This window comes from Hibiscus syriacus, unplaced genomic scaffold (assembly GCF_006381635.1).
Source record: "Hibiscus syriacus cultivar Baekdansim isolate YM2019G1 unplaced genomic scaffold, ASM638163v2 tig00116959_pilon, whole genome shotgun sequence".
NCBI lineage: Eukaryota > Viridiplantae > Streptophyta > Magnoliopsida > Malvales > Malvaceae > Hibiscus > Hibiscus syriacus.
In genome coordinates, this window is record NW_024063485.1 from 2,531,983 (window position 1) to 2,553,362 (window position 21,380).

General features: G+C 35.3%; 1 pseudogene; it reads left to right on the plus strand.

Annotated features, from left to right (window-relative positions):
- Positions 1-15,403: 15,403 nt before the first annotated feature.
- Positions 15,404-20,990, plus strand: LOC120189826 (annotated as a pseudogene).
- The last annotated feature ends 390 nt before the right edge of the window (positions 20,991-21,380 follow it).

A 21,380-nucleotide genomic window follows, 5' to 3' on the forward strand; every position in this document is an offset into this window, starting at 1 on the left:
AATTTACAGCATAGCTTAAGCTAAGAAGGGCTATCTGTCAATAAATTTTTCGAGTTCGATTCCATTCAGCTCGATGACACCTCAATCACACTACTGTCCGATTGTAATTGAGGTTTTTAAGTCGAGAAGAAGACTTGGGTTAACCGTGCCTTGGTGACAAGAAACTATTTTTTGGTGGCATAACTTAAGTCGAGAAAGGATATATGTCAACGAAGACCTTTTGAGTCTGATTTTATTCAGCTCGAGGGCCTATCGACCACATGGTGGAGCCGAGGAACTATTTTCCAATAAAACTTCTAAACCTCGGTCTTTAAATCGATACCGAAGCGGACTACAACGAGAAGACACATTCTGATTCCGGACTACGGTTTCAATTCCATATTATTTCAAGATGGACTCGACTTTGCAACGGAAGAGCCATCCGCAACTCAATTCGACAGGGAGTTATTCTTCAACTCCATCGAACGAAAATTTGTGTCTTTTTATCTTTGTCCTATTTTTCGTTCTACGAAAAAGGACAAAGAGGGGCAGTTGTAGACACTCATTTTCGTCCATATTTTTTATTTTTATTATATATATATATATATGTTATATAGTTTGCAAACGGTTTTTGAAAATGTATATAATATATAGTTTTTAAAACACTTTTGAAAACTATATAATATATAGTTTTTAAAATATTTTAGAAAATATATATAATATATAGTTTTTAAAATCATTTTGAAAACTTATATAATATATAGTTTTGAAAACATTTTTGAAAATTTATATAAGTTTTGAAAACATTTATATATTATATAATTTTTTAAAACAATTTTGAAAATACGTATAATATATAGTTTTTAAAAAACATTTTGGAATTTTATATATTATATGTTTTTGAAAATATTTTTATATATAATATATATTATTATTATTATTATTATTATCTTTATTATTATTTATTTTGTTTTATTTATTTATTCATTTTTTATGTTTTTTGTAGGGTTCGAAAAGGTCCAAAGTCAAGTTTCGGGTCCAACATTGGGCTTGACCTAGCCCAAAAATAAAACCCGAATGCTAGGGTTTCATCATCATGTCACAACGCCGCATAGGAGGGAAACAGAAAGTTCCAGAAGCATGAACGCCAACAGTCACAAACGGCACAAGATTTTTGATCGAGGAAGTCAGGACTCACCCATCCCGAAATCCCCGATAAACGAATAGTGTACCGTGATAGCCGGAACTAACAGACCACCGGTGGGGGTATAAATACGACACCACCACAGTGACCAAGGGGGCAGGAACGTAGAGTAAATCAAAGACAACACTATCATCATCGAGAACCCACAGAAAACTGAGAACCCACAAGGGATTCGAACCACAAAACCATCATCATCAAGCCATGGTAAGTACACTGAGAATACATCAACACTGCCAACAGATAACAACCATCAAAGCACAACAGAGAAATACCAAATGAGCAACAACTAAATACAACCAAGATCGAAATCAACATTAAAACATCAAAACCACGAAAGCCAAGAACCACAAGACATAAAGACCAAATACAAGCACAAGAGAAACAACACCCAAAACAGTCGAGAAATACCACAAAACAACCATCGGAAGATAAAGGGGCTCATTGGAAAAAGTGAGATCTGAGAGGTTTTATTTAGATCTATGGCTATTGGGGTTTATTTTGGAGATTTGGGGCTTGGTTTTGGGTTCACGAGACCGAGGGTCTCATTTTGGGAGGTATTTAGTTTTTTCCGACCACCATTACTGGCAGCCGGCTCGATGGTCGGCACAGCGGTAAGGACATCGGGTCGTGGCCAGCTTCGACCGGGGAGAGGGGGTTTGAGAGTGTTAAGAGAAGAAAGAGTTGTCTAGTTTGAGAGGAGAGGTAGAAATGAAATTGAATTTGGGTTTGTTTTGGGTTTTATATTCGACCCGTGTACCCATAGGCTGAGCCGCATTCGATCTGACCCGACTGAATGGATCTGCGTGCTTTAGTGGTAAAAGGGGGAATTGCGTTTTGGTCCCCCCGTTTCTTTAAACATTTCATTTTAGTCTATTCACCTTCATTTAATCCAGAATTCTTTTGAATTTCATCATCTGTTTTGATATTATTTTAATTCAGTCCTTTTTTATGCTTTATTTTATTTTATTTTTTATTATTATTTATTTAATATTATTTTTATGTCATATACATTTTTTATTTTTTTTATTTTTATTATTACTGTTATTATTTTTATTTTATTTTTCTAATTTTTTATGTGTTTTCACTACATTTCATTACGTGTGAATATGTATGTACATTATTCTTATTCTTATTTAATTTTTATTTCATTTTCCCTCATATTATTTTTATTATTTTTATTTTTTCTCTTTTTTTTTGTTTATTATTTTTATATTTAGCATTTTTTTATATGATTCGGCATTTCGTGACAAATCTAACATTTCTATCTTTTCAAATTTCTCTATTCAACCGATCAAAGATAAGTAATTCGAATCGGGTTTTTAATTTTAATTTTAATTTCAAATTTTTGCAATTAAAGACAACCGGCGAATTAATTGGTACCGAAAGGGCGGTTCAAGGGTGTTAATCCTTCCTTGACCGTAACTGACTCCCGAACCTGACACGTTTCTGGTACAATACAGATCAGGTAAGATGGTGTCCGATCTACCTAATATCGCTTTAAAATGATCGGTGACGACTCTAACCCAATCAATTCAAGTCGAAGCCTAATTCCAAGGCCCAACCGAAAGACGACCGTGACAGTTTTTATAAAATACAAAACCGTTTCGTATGGTTTATGGTTAATGAGTTTATTTTTTATAAATATATTTTATACTTATTTAAAATTAGTCTGAAATTAAAAATAAGAGATTTAATTTTTTTTCCAGTAGCATGTTTTATTAACAAAAAGCCAGTTGTGTCCCAAAACAAAACCAAAACACGTGTCTAACCATCTACAAGCCCAAATAAATAAAACACACAGCTTGAACAGGAAAAAAGAGAAAAGGAAAAGGCAAAACAAGCAGCTTGAACAGAAAAAGGAAAGAAAACAAAACATGTCCATTGATCTTCTCCTTACACAGATAAACATTGAACAGGCGTGACAAAGGAAAGTGAAGAAATTATCAGCAAAGATTGAACCTTTCTGGAACAACAAGGCGCTCGGGCATTACGGAGTATTGGAATAGTTATATGTGTGTGAAACTGTTAAGATGGTTAAGGTTGTTAGCCGAGCAGTTAGAGTTAGTTGTGTTGTTACTTTAAAGCTACTATAAAGCGTTATAGTTGTAATTCTGTAAATGAATGGAAAAAGATTCATTAATCTTTCATTTCTTTTATGTTTGGTATAGCTTTCTAATATGGTATCTTTTCGCTAAACCTCCTAGGGAAGTATTCTTGTTTTTCACTGTGTAGACTTTCCCCTCTTTCCAAAGTTGGTTGTTTTTGTTGTTTGCCATGTTCAATGGTGGTGGTTCTTCTCCGTTGATGAAGTTTTCTATAGGAAATGCTAAAGTGTTCTCTAATAAAAAGGTGAACGTGGTTCTTGATGAGACAAATTTTCTTCTTTGGAAGCAGCAAGTTCTGCTAACGGTGTGCAGTCATCGTCTTGAGAGGTTCTTGACTGGAACGATGAGGTCTCTGCCTGAAATCGTGGTCAGTGATGATGGTGAAATAATACTGAATTATTTGTATGAGGATTTTGTGATTCAAGACAGTGCTCTTGCATCCTAGTTGCTTTCCCCAATCAGTCCTCAACTTTTACCTCAGTTTGTGGGTGCAGAAACAACATCGGTGGTTTAGAATACGATGCTCCAATTCTTTAGAAATCGATCCACAACTGCTGTTATTTTCCTGCACTATAAGCTATAATCTCTCAAGAAAGATGATGATTCAATGATGGTATATATCACGCGTATAAAAGAGGTATATGATGCATTGGCGTCGTGTGGTAGCGTTGTGTCACAAGTTGAGCATGTTGCTACTATACTGAAAGGTCTCCCTCATGAGTATCAACCATTTATGGCAGTTATAACCACCACACGAGAGTCTTTAACTCTTGATGCTGTGTACACCATGCTAATGGATGCAGAAACACAATTAGATGGCTTTGGTGATCAACTTGAGGTGTTGCCAATGAGTGCGAATGTTTCCCTAGGAACAGGTTCGGGCAAATCCACTACTTCTAATTACTATTACGATCATAAATCTTCTCGGTCGTTGGCTAATTCTATTGGAAGGTCTGGTGGAAGAGGCTGAGTTCATGGTCGGCTAATACAGTGTCAACTTTGTAAAAATGGACATCTTGTAGATAGTTGTTGGCATCGATTTGATCAAGATTTTCCTAGGGTTACAGCTGGTAGTAAGTTGTATTCTAAAGATCAATCCAGGAATATGTATTATTCCATGTGTGAAACAAAAATGTTGAATGTGAATGCTGTCATGCTCGGAGCAGTGGGCCTCAGGTTGATTCATGTCCTCAAGCGCTTGTTTCAACAGTAGCTCATGAACGGTGGGTGGTAGATTCTGGTTCCACATATCATGTTACACCAGATGGAGCAATTCTTAGTCATAAGGATGACTATAACAGCCCAGGTAAGCTTGTAGTTGGTGATGGAGTTGATTTAGATATTAAGTTAGTTGGTAAACCACTCTGTGCTCATCCTCTCGAGCTTTATTATTAAATGATTTGTTACATGTGCCAAGAATAACCAAGAACCTCCTATCTGTTTCAAAGCTTGCTAGGGATAACAATGCTTTCTTTGAGTTTCATGTGCATGAGTATTGTGTTCCTGGTGAAGATTCTGGTGTTGTTCTTCTTCGTGGGAAAGAAGCATGTGGTCTATACTCTTTTTTTGTTGACCCCCAAATAGAAGCCCTTACGACTGTAGAAGCTAACTCCATGACTGCATCTCTTGACACCTATGAGCTTTGGCATCGACGGTTGGGGCATCCCTCACATGATAGTTTAGCCAAAATTTGTAAAGAATTGAATGTAAATATTTCAAATGCAATGAATAAAACATATGTTGCTTTTCACATAGGAAAAAGCCATAAAGTACCCTTTCATAAGTCAAGTACTATGTATGATACTCATTTTCAACTTGCGTTTACAGATCTATGGGGACCTGAACTGGTTATTTCGAATGGTTTTAAGTATTATGTTACCTTTATTGATGCTTGCACTAGGTATTCATGGCTTTACCTTTTGAAAGATAAGGCAGAAGCCATTACAATATTTGGTTTGTTCCAGCAAATGGTAAAAGAATCAGTTTAGTTTGCCTATCAAAACAGTTCAAAGTGATTGGGGAAGAGAATATAGGCGCTTGTCAAGTTGTTTGATTAGAGAAGGCATTTTGCATCATATCACGTGTCTTCACATATCAAAACAAAATGGTGTGGTAGAACATAAGCATTGGCATATCATTGAGCATGCATTTGTGCTTCTTGCTCAAGTATCCATTCCAATTCATTTTTGGTCACATGCAGTTGTTACTGCAGTGCATCTAATTAATCGATTGTCAACAAAGGTGTTGCAAGGAGTGTCACCTTTTGAGAAGTTCTTTGGCAAGAAACCAGAATATGAGGTGTTGAAGGTGTTTGGTTGCTAGTATCTACGACCATTTCTAAAGCACAAGCTTGAGTTTCAATCCAATCATGTATTTTTCTTGGATACAGTCCTCATCACAAAGGATTCCAACGTCTCATAACTGATGTTCGTATATATGTGTCATGACATGTGGTGTTTGATGGGATGAGTTTTCGTTTTACAGGTGCTGCTCATACATGTACTTCATCTAGCAAAGTTAGCCAACATCCCCAGTCTCTAGAGGTGGTTACGGATGTAGAAAAGTTTAGAAGACATGATGGTTCTACCTCGTTGAATATGGGTCATGGATCTAGTAGTGATAGATCAATTACAGTTGGAACTGGTTCACCTGGTGAGCATGAGGAAGAATCTAGGGTAGCAAGTTCGAATGGAAATAGTAGATGTCCTGCTCCCCACTCGTCCAATCTTGTTCATAATAGCTTTAATTAGATCATAGCCAGTTCAATTACTTCACGAACAACATGCTGATGATGAAAGTGCTAGGAACAGGCACACGATGCTTACGCGTAGCAAGTGTGGTATCTTTAAGCCCAATGTGTACACGAGTTTCTTTGATGATACAGTACTAACCAGCGTTTGAGCCGTGTTACATTCCCCTAATTGTAAGGAATCTATTCATGCAGAACATGATGCATTGCAAGAAAACAAGACTTGGTCACTTATTCCTTTACCCAATGGGCATGATATTGTTGGATGAAAATGGATCTTCAAAGTAAAGAAGAATCCAGATAGGTCAGTTCAAAGATATAAAGCATGGCTAGTTGCCAAATGGTACTCATAGGTTCCTGGATATGACTTTAAAGATGCTTTTAGTCCAATTGTAAAATTTGCTATATTGAATGTTGTTATTTCGCTTACTGTTACTAAGAACTGGTCTCTGCGTCAAGTTGATGTGAACAACGCATTCTTGAATGGAGATTTTTCTGAAGAAGTATTCATGCAAAAACCTCCAGGGTTTGAAGAATGTGTTGCTAACGGTTCACCTCTGGTGTGTAAGCTACACAAAGCCCTGTATAGGCTTCGCCAGGCGCCAAGGAACTTGTAGCACCCCCAACACGTATCCGACCCGAATACGAGTCTGAAGTGTCACATTGACTTTTCAAACATTTATTCGTATAAAATAGTGAGTAATTTAAAAAATTTGATAACATTTAACTTATTCAAAACGTTTACAAAATATATCAGAGTTCATACAATTTATATCTTTAGACTACATGCCAACTACACTCTATAAACAGTACATATATTTTCTGATCTGACATTTGGTAAGGAGAACTGACCTGTCTTGCTCCGCATTACTCTTTACTCTTCTCGAAACCTACGAGTGAAACAATAACACGCTAAGTCGAAGACTTAGTGAGGCATAAAAACTTATAATGCACTTTATAACATATATCAATACATGCATGTTCTGTTCTATCATGTTATACCAAATTACATGCTTTCTTTGTATCATATAAAATCATATCAGATTAATTACAGTAAATACATACATACACATAACTCATCATTAACAGTTCATCATGTAATCACATACTTTTATGCTTAGCCTTTTCAATCAAACACTATACATACACAACATCATATCATTTCTATAACATTTATCATATCACTAACATATATTTGTTTATATCTCTTGATTAGCCCATGTACATATGTGAGAACTATAGATATGTGAGTTTATGGAGGTTGTGCACTAATGATGTCACCATAGCTCATATAAATGCAGCGAAGTGCCACATAGAATTGCACCGTAGTGCCGCGTAGAATTGCACCGTAGTTCCATATAATAATGTCCATAAGGACCACATATCATTCCTTAAGAATCATATACATATAGTAGGGATCAAGTATGCGTCTCACCAGACTTCACACATGTTCCAAAGAATATGTATATGTCCCGAAGGACCACAATGTCCCGAAGGACCACATATCATTCCTTAAGAATCATATACATATACTAGGGATCAAGTATGTGTCTCACCAGACTTCACACATGTTCCAAAGAATACATATATGTCCCGAAAGACCACAATGTCCCGAAAGACCACATATCATTCCTTAAGAATCATATACATATGCCAAGGATCAAGTATGTGTCTCACCAGACTTCACACATATTCCAAAGAATACATATATGTCCCGAAGGACCACAATGTCCCGAAAGACCACATAGACCCTCGACTCTTGGCATGCCGACTATACCCCTAGCTCTCATGCCAACTATATCATTTCCTTTCTGTCACGTACCACATGTACGTGTAATCATTGATCTTACAATCACATATTTCATATAGTCACTTGGCTTATTTCATTTCACATTGGGCATATCTCATAGCACATATCACACATGCGTATAATCATGTAACATATATAATAACCTATATCCATTTCATGTATCCATGCCCATATCAAAATCATAAATCAAATAACATTGTGTTATTACATACTTTGTTCCATAGCCATATATTTACATACCTTATACTTACCTAGTTTACTCTATTTCACATATAGTCACATAATCACGTAATTTACTTACGCATAGATCATTTTCATACCTAAATCATATAACACCCAATTCTTCCTCATAAAGTCATATGTTATATTCATATAATATCATATTATCCTATAAGTAAATACTTATCTTATGGTTTGGAATCATCATTTATACTCAATTCCCTTCACTAATATATTATTCTCATATTACTCTATAGTCTAATCTTATTTAACTCATCACCTTTCTCATGTAGTCATATAAATCTATTATCTAAATTCTTATAATTGATCACTTATACTATTAACATGTATGGCCACTTATCATATAACCTATTTCACATTCCCATGCAATCATATAGACCATTCATATTAATTCCTATACTTATCACAATACATGTATTCACACAATCATTTAACACATATTGTAATATATATCACATATACCCAAATCAAACATATGCCTATGATCATAAATTAATGCATTATAATATAGGAAATAGACTCGTCGCAAGTCTTACTTCCATTAAACATCATAAACTAACTTGTATGCACTCACCTGGCCTCACTAGTCCATTCCAATCTCTTATCTTCCCTTTTATCGATCTTACTTGCCAATGATTCCGGAACTCGTTTAGGCTCTGAATCTACATAATTATACATTTTAAGACAATTATTAGATACCTACACCTTGTAATTTGATACTAGCAACTTAAACGAACTTATTAAACCCATATTCACAATTTTCCTTTAGGGGGAATCGGTTCCCTCCTGTGGGGGTATCGGTTCCCCCATGACATTCTGGAAATTTTATTCGCTTGAAAGGGTATCGGTTCCCCTTGAATGGGTACCGATTCCCCTAGCCCAGAATTACATTTTTGAACTCGAAAATCCCTTCATTTTCAGCTCCATACCTCATACTTCACTTCCCTTAATATTCCTAACTTTCATACACATAATTAAACTTGTTTCTAATCCATAATCACTTTCTTAAACTCAAAATCCTATCTTTTACATGATATTCAAGAATCATACTCAAATACCAACATGTTCTAACTTTAATTCTATCACCTTATACTTCTTAATTAGCTTGATAACAAGTCAAATCCAACTTCAAATTCTTATTATGACCTCTAATCCAATATTTCATTCAATGGCTTCTAACCTTTAATCTCCCTTAACTTACAATTCTTTGAGTTTCTACAACTCTTTTTCCTTCTATAATCTTTCTTAAGGCTTCCATAATTAAAACCATGCTTGAATTTGAAGGATTAATCAAGAGAAATTAAACTCACCTTAGCTTGGGCTCTTCACGTTGAAGAAGAAAGAAGAATCAAGAGTTATCTGGAAACTCTTGTTTCTTTCACTTGGATATTATAATACCCATTATCTATTATTTAATTATTACCTTTGCTCAATAACCCTTTTACCCTTTTAGTTCTCATTCACTTAATAATTCATCCTACCCAACATCTTTAATTAATTCCTTCACTTTTCGATTAATTGAATTTGATCACTGACATTTTAAAATCTTACACTTTAATCACTAACCCGGTATGGAGGATGTTACAAATCTCCCCTCCTTATAAGAAAATTCGTCCTCGAATTTTCACTGCACATCTTAATAAGAACATATCTTCTAATGTTCTTATGTTGCTTCCCTGACTTATTCTTTCTTGTCATCATCAGAAACTTACTTTTCAATCCTTTAGCTTTCCAACTATCTTTTTCGTTTATACATTCATCTTCTGTTGCTTATCATATAAACAATAACCAGTAATACCAATCCATTGTTGTCTTTTCTCTCATTCGATTATGCATTTTTTTCTTTGACCTTTCTAAAATTCCATATGATGTCACTCGTCACGTTGACAGTAACATCCATCTCATCACTCTATATCATAAATCCATCTATTTCTTCATAACTCTCTAATTACCTTATAACCATACCAACTTGTATTTCATCATCATTTGACCAAAACACAACTTTAAATCTTCTTCAATTGTGATTAAACATATACTTTAAGGAGTCAAACAATATTTTCACATCACCTTGCACACTTTTCGTATTTCTATATCGAACTTATCATTTACACTTCCATACAAATCCTCACTTCATTCACTATATCACGTTTATGTAATCAAAATATACAACTATATCTAATACAATTTCATCACAAAATCTTGTTAGTCAACGCTAACTCTTTCATTCTAAAGTACAAATCCTTATCATCTCCACACTCTTTCTTATACACAATACTATCCCTTTGTTTCAAATTCATAACTCTGATTCCATTCATATAATGTTACTTATCCTGTAGACAGTAACATCAATTCTTATCACTAAAAATCAAAAAATCAATCAATTCATTTCTTTCCTCATTTTCTAATTAATTCACCACAATCCAAACTTTTACTCATTCTTTCATCCTTGTCTGTATTACGATACACATAATCTCTTCATATAACCTTACATACTTTTCTTACTTCTAATCAAACTTATAATTTGCACTTCCTTATAACCCTTTATCATATTTACTCATTTAAACACCATCTTTTCATTTCTTTATCCATTTATCCTTTTATTATCAAAATCTTCTTATATACAAATCATATATTTCCTTCCATGTTCACATACTCTTGTCTTATCACTTATTTTTATCTCTGTGTAATCATCTTCATTGCATCCTCATAACTTTGATATCCCTATTTCTTCTACCGATCTTTATTCTTTATCATCTCTTGTATTTGTATTTTCTTCTTTAAAGCCACTTTTTAAAACATACCAATGCTTATCTCTTTGCCTACATCATATCGGTATGATCAAGATACATAACCACATCCAGATTCATATCATATTTGATTAACTCCACTTTATCTTTCCTCTAATCTTATAACTCTAGCACCTTTACTCTGACAGCTAGATAATAACTTTTGTTCAATCTAGGGCACAAGCCCTATTATACCAATCATATACATCCTTTCCAATCTAAATTATCTCAAAATTCGCTTACTCAACTTATCAATTTCACCTCTATTCTCATACATCCTGAAATTTCTTTTGCTCAAACTCAACATTCTGACTTCCTGTGTCCTATAATCTGATCATCGATATACACATTCTCAAACTCTTCTTATCAATCCTCAGCTTTACTTAAATATACAAATTCTTACTTGTTTTTCCTTTACTATACCACATTACTATGATCCAAACATGCAACTGTATCCAGATCCATTGCAGATTTGGTTATCATATCCTGACAATATCTTATAATCTTATAATTCTAGTACATTTTTATCACATACTCTAGTTAGCCAATGCTAACTCTTTCCATCTTAACTGCAAACCCTTATCATAAACATACTCTTGTTTATGCGCAATACTATCACTTCGTTTCAAACTCATAAGCTCTGACTTTATACATCTTATACACTTGTCACTGATGCATTTTTCCTTGAGTTCTTCTATACGTACTCACCACATCATTAGATCTTTTTAACATTCTTATGGTGACACCTGTTCGCCATATTCTATCTTATCCACATAATAACAAAACTACTCTATATCGTGTTTCCGATTCAAAACAATGAAAACTTTCTATCATTATTCAGATATGATTTCAGCTTTCTGAAATCAACTTTTGATCTTACTAGGCATTTCCTGAGGTGACCGCTCTTCATCCTGCCTGGCCAGGGCAGGTGAATAGCTATCACAATCAGGAATATCACCTTTCACTTACTTCGAAATTATCACGATCGATTTTCTACTGTATTAAACTATTCTTATTCTATTAGCAAGACAACATATTCCTTACACTATCATATCAGAAATTTTTCAAACTATGTTGGCATGTACACCTTTTATGACACTTTGGACTTCAGTTTATGCCGAGAATCGGCTAAACCTTAGCTCTGATACCATTAAATGTAGCACCCCCAACCCATATCCGACCCGGATACGAGTCCGAAGTGTCACATTGACTTTTCAAACATTTATTCGTATAAAATAGTGAGTAATTTAAAAACTTTGATAACATTTAGCTTATTCAAAACGTTTACAAAATATATCAGAGTTCATACAATTTATATCTTTAGACTACATGCCAACTACACTCTATAAACAGTACATATATTTTCTGATCTGACATTTGGTAAGGAGAACTGACCTGTCTTGCTCCGCATTACTCTTTACTCTTCTCGAAACCTACGTGTGAAACAATCACACGCTAAGTCGAAGACTTAGTGAGGCATAAAAACTTATAATGCACTTTATAACATATATCAATACATGCATGTTCTGTTCTATCATGTTATACCAAATTACATGCTTTCTTCGTATCATATAAAATCATATCAGATTAATTACAGTAAATACATACATACACATAACTCATCATTAACAGTTCATCATGTAATCACATACTTTTATGCTTAGCCTTTTCAATCAAACACTATACACACACAACATCATATCATTTCTATAACATTTATCATATCACTAACATATATTTGTTTATATCTCTTGATTAGCCCATGTACATATGTGAGAACTATAGATATGTGAGTTTATGGAGGTTGTGCACTAATGATGTCACCACAGCTCATATAAATGCACCGAAGTGCCACATAGAATTGCACCGTAGTGCCGCGTAGAATTGCACCGTAGTGCCATATAATAATGTCCATAAGGACCACATATCATTCCTTAAGAATCATATACATATACTAGGGATCAAGTATGCGTCTCACCAGACTTCACACATGTTCCAAAGAATACATATATGTCCCGAAGGACCACAATGTCCCAAAGGACCACATATCATTCCTTAAGAATCATATACATATACTAGGGATCAAGTATGTGTCTCACCAGACTTCACACATGTTCCAAAGAATACATATATGTCCCGAAGGACCACAATGTCCCGAAGGACCACATATCATTCCTTAAGAATCATATACATATGCCAAGGATCAAGTATGTGTCTCACCAGACTTCACACATGTTCCAAAGAATACATATATGTCCCGAAGGACCACAATGTCCCGAAGGACCACATAGACCCTCGACTCTTGGCATGCCAACTATACCCCTAGCTCTCATGACACATAACATGGGCATTGTCATTTAACAGTTCACATTACTTATTCATATCATTTCCTTTCTGTCACGTACCACATGTACGTGTAATCATTGATCTTACAATCATATATTTCATATAGTCACTTGGCTTATTTCATTTCACATTGGGCATATCTCATAGCACATATCACACATGCGTATAATCATGTAACATATATAATAACCTATATCCATTTCATGTATCCATGCCAATATCAAAATCATAAATCAAATAACATTGTGTTATTACATACTTTGTTCCATAGCCATATATTTACATACCTTATACTTACCTAGTTTACTCTATTTCACACATAGTCACATAATCACGTAATTTACTTACGCATAGATCATTTTCATACCTAAATCATATAACACCCAATTCTTCCTCATAAAGTTATATGTTATATTCATGTAATATCATATTATCCTATAAGTAAATATTTATCTTATGGTTTGGAATCATCATTTATACTCAATTCCCTTCACTAATATATTATTCTCATATTACTCTATAGTCTAATCTTATTTAACTCATCACCTTTCTCATGTAGTCATATAAATCTATTATCTAAATTCTTATAATTGATCACTTATACTATTAACATGTATGGCCACTTATCATATAACCTATTTCACATTCCCATGCAATCATATAGACCATTCATATTAATTCCTATACTTATCACAATACATGTATTCACACAATCATTTAACACATATTGTAATATATATCACATATGCCTAAATCAAACATATGCCTATGATCATAAATTAATGCATTATAATATAGGAAATAGACTCGTCGCAAGTCTTATTTCCATTAAACATCATAAACTAACTTGTATGCACTCACCTGGCCTCACTAGTCCATTCCAATCTCTTATCTTCCCTTTTATCGATCTTACTTGCCAATGATTCCGGAACTCGTTTAGGCTCTGAATATACATAATTATACATTTTAAGACAATTATTAGATACCTACACCTTGTAATTTGATACTAGCAACTTAAACGAACTTATTAAACCCATATTCACAATTTTCCTTTAGGGGGAATCGGTTCCCTCCTGTGGGGGTATCGGTTCCCCCATGACATTCTGGAAATTTTATTCGCTTGAAGGGGTATCGGTTCCCCTTGAATGGGTACCGATTCCCCTAGCCCAGAATTACATTTTTGAACTCGAAAATCCCTTCATTTTCAGCTCCATACCTCATACTTCACTTCCCTTAATATTCCTAACTTTCATACACATAATTAAACTTGTTTCTAATCCATAATCACTTTCTTAAACTCAAAATCCTATCTTTTACATGATATTCAAGAATCATACTCAAATACCAACATGTTCTAACTTTAATTCTATCACCTTATACTTCTTAATTAGCTTGATAACAAGTCAAATCCAACTTCAAATTCTTATTATGACCTCTAATCCAATATTTCATTCAATGGCTTCTAACCTTTAATCTCCCTTAACTTACAATTCTTTGAGTTTCTACAACTCTTTTTCCTTCTATAATCTTTCTTAAGGCTTCCATAATTAAAACCATGCTTGAATTTGAAGGATTAATCAAGAGAAATTAAACTCACCTTAGCTTGGGCTCTTCACGTTGAAGAAGAAAGAAGAATCAAGAGTTATCTGGAAACTCTTGTTTCTTTCACTTGGATATTATAATACCCATTATCTATTATTTAATTATTAACTTTGCTCAATGACCCTTTTACCCTTTTAGTTCTCATTCACTTAATAATTCATCCTACCCAACATCTTTAATTAATTCATTCACTTTTCGATTAATTGAATTTGATCACTGACATTTTAAAATCTTACACTTTAATCACTAACCCGGTATGGAGGATGTTACAGAACTGGCATGATAAGCTTAAGGTTAGTCTTGAGCAAATAGGATTTGTTGAGTCATTAGCAAATATGTCACTCTTTGTGAAGTGTGTGGATAGTTGTTATACGTTTGTTTTGGTTTATGTTGATGACAAAATCGTTATTGGTGAGTATAAGGATAATATTGAAAGCGTGATTCAGCTCTTGAAAGGAGATTTTTCACTCAAGGATTTAGGTGAACTGAATATTTTTCCTTGGTATTGAGGTTAAAAGAAGTAGTGGCAAGCTGGTTCTCTCGTAAAGGAAGTATGTTCTTGAGTTGCTTGAAAGAACAAATATGTTGAATGCCAATCCAACTGCTATTCCAATGGTAGGATCATCAAAACTGAATCATGAAGCAGGGCCATTACTGTCTGATGCTATTGAATATCGAAGTTTAGTTGGTGCGCTTTTGCATGTTTGTCACACTCGACCTGACATTACGATCAGTGTGAATAAGGTTGCCCAACACATGCATGCACCTCGTGAGTCTCATATGGCAACAGTCAAAGTATACTTCGGTATTTAGCTGATAACTTGGACTATGGTCTCACTTTCTTGGCTAATGAAGCAGAACTAAAGGTTTTGGCTTTTTCTGATGCAGACTGGGGAGGTGATGCGTGTGATCGTAGGTTAATTTATGGTCATAAAGTGTTCCTCAGATAGTGTCCTGTGATATGGAGCTCGAGGAAGCAGAAGATTGTTTCAAGATCGACCATGGAGGCATAATATCATAGTGTTGCAGACACATCAGCAGAAGTATCATGGATTAATGCATTGCTAGCTATTTTTGGTGTAAAGCAACATGAAGATCCAGTTATCTGGTGTGATAATACTAGCGCCATTGCCATTAGTGTGAATCCGATTTATCATGCTCAGTCTAAACACGTGGACATGGATGTTCACTTTATTAGAGAAAAGGTTGTTGCTAAAGTGTTACGTGTTAGTTATGTTCCAGCCAGCTATCAGGTTGTAGATGGCCTCACAAAGCCACTGGCTAAAGCTGCGTTTGAAGTTTTCAGGACCAAGGTGTGTGTCTTACCTTGTTAACGCATGAGGAGGAAGTAGAGGAAATATTGGAATAGTTAGATGTCTGTGAAGCTGTTAAGATGGTTAAGGTTGTTAGTGGAGCAGTTAGAGTTAGTTGTGCTGTTAGGCTTGCTTTAAAGCTGCTATAAAATGTTGTAGTTCAGTAAATGAATGGAAAAAATTCATTAATCTGTCATTTCTTTTATGTTTAATCTAGCTTTCTAATACAGAGGATCTAGAAAGTGACAATCCTCAGCCACCTGAAGGGTTACCTGCCTCGGAGCCTCATCTACCCAAAAGAGGTCTCCATCGACGATCGAAGAGTCGCTTTCTAAAAGATGTGTCGCCCTATTACATTCTATTGGAGCAAATCTGAAGTACGACGAACGAAGGAGCCCCGAGAGACCTTTCGCTTCACTGATCCACCAACTGATTTCTGATAAATCATACTCATCGAAGGAAAGTTTGAGGATCACTGGCCGACAATCTTCCTTAAAAAACAACATGCATGAAGCTCGTGTCCACCACGAGCTGCACCGCATGCACCATCACCACCGCTTCAACTGTAAAGGTTGAGGTAATATGTCTTCCTTTACGTCTGCAAGCTCCCAAAATCTGACCCCTAGAATCTCGAATAACCAGCCGACCATGAAATCCTCCTGTTTGTCTTAAATGGGCGTCAAAATTAGATTTGACAGAAGGTGCTACAGGCGGAATCCAGCGGAGCCTTCTGACTTTGGGTGGAACAAACAGATGGACCTTGGTTGTTTCGTAATCGGTGCACTAGGCTCTAATAAAGGTAACAATTTCAATCACAATTATTCGTTGTCCTTCATGATAATATTTATTGCGTGAATACCAAATTGCCCAGATAGCTACTAGAATTTTATTCATTCGTTACACTAAGATTATTTGTAAACATCCAAGTCATCCAATCCTAACATGTCCAGTGATCAACAATAATAGGTAGATGTAGTCGTAGAGATTGCCAGATTACATGAGTAAAACTACAACCATAAATTACATGAATAGTTGAATCAGGAGATACTGAACATACCGGGCACATAGGATCTTGGCTGATACACTTAGTGTACAGATTCAGTTGAGTAGGTACATAATTCATATCAAACTTCCAGCCTAAACTTTCATTTTCTACTGACAATCGCTAGTCCACATGTTTCTAAAGAACCGCACATCCACATTACCCTCAGCAGATAGAAGAAAACGATACCCACTGCGAACACTATAATGACCAGATTTTTCGCCACTCCACACCTGTTTATCAATCCGATCAAAACGAGACAGTGGTACGCTTAAGATCATATCCACACCATCCTCAGAAAATGAATATCGAATCACACCTTCTTTCCAACCCTAAGCCTCACTATCGATCAAGTTAGAGAACCGAACAATGGAATCAATAGGTGGGTTTGAAATTTTGCGCGGTGGAGAACTAGGTAGTCAATAGTCGTTCCAATGACGTCAGATGCAAAAATAGTCTCCAACACTGTTTCGCCAGTAAAGCAATATTAAATTTTGCCAAATCTCTGAAGCTCATACCCCACATGGCGTTTGATTCACAGAATATAAGATTATCAGTAGGAATAAAAGATTACAGAGAATAGGATTACTGGGAACGTTGTATTTTATGTTTCATTGGTTTAGCAGGAATGTAAGATTACCGTGTTTGGTTAAAGGAATAAAAGATTATTGGAACGTATATTTGATCAAATTGTCCTTATTATATATTTGTATAATATTACATATTGTAAAATATTTATATATTTTCTTTAAAAAATTAAATTCATAATATTTATATAATCTTTTTATAAAATTAAAAATATAAAAAAGATTTAATGAAAGAATAAATTTTTTTTAACCCTTAAACTTTATATAAAATTTTAATTATATACTTTTTTTTTGTAAATCTAAAATAATTTAAGGATAAATTTATAATTTAACATTAGTAGAATTTTTATTATTCAATGACAGAAGAAGGATATTTTTGAAAAAAAATAAAAAATTAAGGGCATTTTAGTCCAAAACGCCGGTAATATTACAATACCTAAGGTCATGACATTCCCGGTAATATACACTAAAAAATCTACTATTGGTAATAAAACATTACCAGGAATGAGATTCTAGGCCTACCAAACATGGGAATGTGAGATTCTCATCTCATGAGAATCCCACAATCCTTAAACCAAACACCTCCTATTTAATTTTTCCCACGAGCACCGGTGATTCTCTCTTCTATTATCAGATTTCTGCCACCAAAAGTGCGCCATGAGCCCCTCCAACTCTGCGCAAAAACACTTAGGAAGGAGGAAATAGCTCATCGCATAGAGAGGTGGAGCTTGCAAAATCGATTAAACAAAAACCTCTTTTCCTACTTGGGAGAGAAATCTATTACTCCACGAATGAATGCGTGCTACGAACTTTTCCTTTAAATACTGGAACTCTCGCTTCTTTTTATGACCAATAATCGTAGGAAGACCGAGGTATTTTTCAGGACACGAAGTGTGAAAAACCTCCAGAATCCGTCTCATGTCTTGCCTTTTTTCTTACACCAAATAAAATTCTTACACCAAATGAAAGAGAACTTAGTGTATATTATTTTCTTATTTCACAACTTAGTCTAAAAACCAACTAAAATGGCTTGAAAAATGAAAAAAAAAAAGAATTTTTTTACTCAACTTAGAAATCCACGGCAGTAGCTTCAAAAAGTTTCTTGAAAATTCTCCACAAAAATCCATGTACACATGACTTATAATCTAATTTAAGGGTAAAATATAGTAATGGTCACTGAATTTTTCTAAAGATTTCATTTAGGTCTCCTAACTTTTAAAACTTGTAATACAATCCCCAACATTTAGTCCGTTTGCAAAATGGTCCCCCAACAGTTACGTCAGGGATCATATTGAAAACGGACTAAATGTTGAGGGACCATATTGAAAACGGACTAAATGTCGGGGATTATATTGCAAGTTTTAAAAGTTAAGAGATCTAAATGAAAAATTTAGAAAAGTTCAGTGACCATTAGTATACTTTACCCTATTATTATTATTAGCAGCTGAAACTTTATTACTATTAAACAGAAAACCACCAGCAGACTTGCCAAGCTTATACAACCCATTCTCCTCAAAGCTTTGTAACAAAACTTTATGTGTATCTAAATCACGCATAACACACGAGTCTGGAAGGAACTCAAGAGCAGCCCTGTTGTCCTGAGTGAATTTGGACACAGAAAAAAGTTTTTTTATTAATGTTAGGAACGAATAAAACTTTATTTAAAGTAAATTCTCTAGAACTATTAAGAAGAGAAGACTACCCAGTATACTTGATTGGCAGCAAACTACTATTCCCAACTTGAACCTTACATGTTGTCGGAGCAGAGGTACCAATTTGCAAATTAGCTATATCATTCGTTAAGTGGTGAGTAGCCTTTGAATCTGGATACCAAGCATTATCATCCAGAATATCATGGTTGCCAGAGAAACTTGAGAAACAGTCAAAGCTTGAACATGAACAGACGTAGCAAGCGTGCTGAAAACAACAAATGACTGAGAAAATGAGGAATATGAAATGTTAGGAAAAGTCGTACTCTGAGCGCCATTCTGAGGATTAAACCCAGCAGAAACCAGTGTAGAATTGGAGAAGATAGCTGGTTGAATAACCTGAGAATGACCTTGAGGACTAGACAAACAATGTGAAGACTGTAACATAGAAGCAGTAGCAATTATCTTTCTTCCTGGTGGCACTTGCCCTAGTTTTCATATCCATGGAAGCTATCAATGCGCAAGGTAAAGGCAAAGGCAACAGCAAGAAGGCACCGTATGATGTTGCTTCAACACATTATGATGTTTTGGCACCGAGCAGTAGTGGACGAGAAAGAGTTTATTGCCAAGCAAGAGGAGCTTGTAATGGAAAGGTACTCACATGTCCCACCCAATGCCCTCAAAGGAAGCCCAAAAAGAATAAGAAGGTCAAAGGATGCTTCTTTGATTGCAGCAGCAAATGTGATGTCACCTGCAAATGTAAGTATATAATTAAACACATATGTCTGTATGTATGTTAATGTATGTATGGTGATGAATTGAAGTTGTTTGACAGGGAGAAAGCCGAACTGTAATGGATACGGGTCGCTGTGTTATGATCGAGGTTTGTTGGCGGTGATGGAGTTATGTTCTACTTCCATGGAGCCAAGGGAGGAAACTTCGTCATTGTATCAGATGATAATCTCCAAATCAATGCGCATTTCATCGGAACACGACCGGAAGGACGGACACGAGACTACACCTGGGTGCAAGCCCTGGCGGTGATGTTCGACACTCACACTCTAGTCCTAGCAGCAAAGAGAGTCTCTAAATGGGACGACGGCTTCGATGCTCTCACCATAAAATTCGACGGCGAAGCTGTAAACATCCCCACGGAAGGAGACGCCGAATGGAGGACTGATTGCGAGGAAAGAGAAGTGATAGTAGAAAGAACCGATGAAACCAACGGCGTTAAAGTCACGGTTGCAGGGCTGGTGGAATTGAACGTAAAAGTTAGAGCCATCGGAGAACATGAAAACAAGGTTCACAATTACCAGTTACCGGCTGATGATGCGTTTGCACATTTGGAGACACAGTTCAAGTTCACCCAAGTAAGCCCTCTCGTGGAAGGAGTATTGGGAAAGACTTACCTGCCGGACTACGATAGCCTCGTGAAACGAGGTGTGTCGATGCCAATGATGGGCGGGGAAGACAAATACGTGACGCCGTCGCTGTATTCGCCTCTCTGCCAAGCTTGCAGGTTTAAAGGACAAACCGGTTCAGCTTCCGTATAAGGATAACCTCAATGTATACTGATTAAAATAAAGGGTAAAGTATAGTAATTGTCACTGAATTTTTCTAAACCTTTCATTTAGGTCCTTAAACTTTTAAAACCTGCAATATAATCCCCCAACATTTAATCTGTTTGCAATATGGTTCCTTAAGATTTAGTCCATTTGCAATATGGTATCTGACGTAACTGTTGGGGGACCATATTACAAACAGACTAAATGCTAGGGGACTGTATTACAAATTTTAAAAGTTAAGGGACCTAAATGAAAGTTTTAGAAAAATTCAGCGATCATTGCTATACTTTACCCCTAATTTAAAATGAATTTTAAATCTATTTTAATCCAAATGTCCTTTTTACCCTTAATGAATCAAAATATTTAGCACTTTGCATGCTTTCATCACCATTATTACATCTTC